The sequence below is a fragment of the Lipotes vexillifer genome, unplaced genomic scaffold, assembly GCF_000442215.2.
Source record: "Lipotes vexillifer unplaced genomic scaffold, Lipotes_vexillifer_v1.1 scaffold1903, whole genome shotgun sequence".
Lineage (NCBI taxonomy): Eukaryota > Metazoa > Chordata > Mammalia > Artiodactyla > Lipotidae > Lipotes > Lipotes vexillifer.
Window position 1 is genome coordinate 3,970 of NW_006778265.1, and position 2,227 is coordinate 6,196.

General features: G+C 48.3%; 1 pseudogene; it reads right to left on the reverse strand.

The window, feature by feature from the left end:
• Positions 1-1,499: 1,499 nt before the first annotated feature.
• Positions 1,500-2,027, reverse strand: LOC103084575 (ferritin light chain pseudogene; annotated as a pseudogene).
• Between the last annotated feature and the right edge of the window lie 200 nt (positions 2,028-2,227).

Sequence of the window (2,227 nt, forward strand, 5' to 3'; positions counted from 1 at the left end):
AAGCAAGGATGGGTCTTATTCAAGGTGAATCCCTCATGCCGGGACCATGACTGGCACTCAGAACATGTCTTCTGAACAGATGTGTGAATGCTAGTAGGGGACTGATGGGCAGGTGAACCAAGTTCCTAGAGGGTCCAGGGAGGCCTTAGAGCAGTAGGTATACAAGTGAGCTGCTAGGAGTTGGGAATACCAGTGGGGGAATACTGGGGTTGGGAATACTAGTGACCTTTAAGATTCTCAGAAGAGGAGCCATTTGGAGGGATGAAGTGATGGCAAGGGCCACCGTGGGACCATTACTGGGCAGCTGCAGAAGCATGTGGCAATGGCCACTGACACTGAGGAACAAGAGGCCAATGAGAAACAGCCTAGAGTAACTCCTTCCATGCATCCCCTGGTGTTTTCACACTGTTCTGTGTGGGGATTGGATAGATGCACATCTCTAACAACTTTGAAGAGTCAAGTGTCAGGCTTCTCCAAAGCTCTACTTCCAAGGGGGAGAAAAGACTATAAACAAAGACTGTAAACATCTCTATATCAAGGTCCACTTTGCCCTTGTGACGTGAATGTCACCTGTAGTGTGTAACCAGGAAGCTCAGATGTGGGCTGTGGTGCATCCCGGTGTGTCTATGGATTTGGTTGGTGGAAGGCAAAGACAGTGCTGATCTATGAATACATTTTCTTTTTCATTCAGGCACTGCCTTTACTCAGTCAGCCCTGGCTTCTTGCAGCAGAGGTCTGGGCTGTAATAGAGCTGGTCTTATTTTTTATTAAGTTCATGAACTTTGAAGGAAGGAACTTGGAAAAAAAGGTCTCATTACCTCGGGAATGAAGACTCATGCTTCTTTTAAAGCCAGACATTGGTGTGGCCTTGCTTGTTATAGACACAAATAATCTGGGTGGAAAATTGCAATGGAGTGGCAAGGAGAAAACAGGATGGCTCCTTGGGGTGAAGCAGGTGGGGTGGGGGAGGAAAGGTTAGTGAAAGGTCAACCTAAAATGGAGAGATCCTGAGGAAAGGCATGCAGACTTCAACTGTGGCTAGACATTTGTATAGATTGACTTTGTGAAGATAGAATCTGCCACAGACCCTTGCAGAATCTGGGATAATGGGAAGAACATGGTCTCTGGATTCAGGTGAATTTGGCTTTAAATTTCAATTTGGTTACTTACTATAAAGCTTCATGAACTACAATTTCCCAAACCTCTTGAGTTTCAGTTTCCAAATCTGTACAACATAAAAGAATATCTACCTGGCAAGAGCTCTGAGGGGATTGGCACTGGGTTTATAAAGAGCAATGTGGTACAAGGCTTCCGAATTCACATTACTATTATTGTTAGTATTTTTTGCTGCAAAAAGGTTTATTGTTTCCATTTGGTCCAAGGCTTGGAAGAGGTCTCCAGGATAGCTAAAAAGCTGTTCAGTGGCTGCAGAGAGAGGCTTCAGGCAGAAGCACTGACACCAGAGGGGCTTCTCAAAGGCCGCTGGGCTCCAGAGGCTCCTAGTCATGCTTGAGGGTAAACCTTTTGAGAAAATACTTGCCCAGCCCCACCTGGGGACCAGCCAGCCTGCAGAGGTTGGTCAGGTGGTCACCCATCTTCTTGATGAGTTTCACCTGCTCATCCAGGAAGCGGCTGTCCAGGAAGTCTGAGAGCTGGGGGTCTGTGTGGGCAGAACCCAGGGCATGCAGAGCGAAAAGCGCCTGGTTCAGGTTCTTCTCCATGAACAGGGTGGCTTCTACAGCATCCTGGGCTTTACCCCACTCATCTTGAGATGGCTTCTGCAGGTCCTGGAAGAGGGCATGGCCGCAGCACTGGTTTTGCATCTTCAAGAGATGTTCGGTGCCCTTGTGCTTCTCCTCAGCCAATTCATGGAAAAAGTCACCCAGACTCCAGAGCCATATCATCATGGTGGAAATCGAAGCCCAGAGAGAGAGGTAGGTGTAGGAGGGCTGCAGATGCAGGTTCACCGGACGGTGGATGGCGGTCTCCACCTAGGTAGAATAATACTGAAAAATCCGGGAGCTCATGGTTGATCAGCAATAAGGACTAAGCTCAAAAAATGGTGTTGGCTGGTCCCAGAGGCCGAGGATAGCTGACTGGTTGGTTCTGAAAGTTGTGGCTGGAAAAATGGTTGGCGGGTGGTCGGAGGCTAGAGGAAGGGGTATCCCTGGGTCAGTTCTGCCCAAACACTGTTGAAGCAAGAGACACCTAGCACACTGCTCATGGT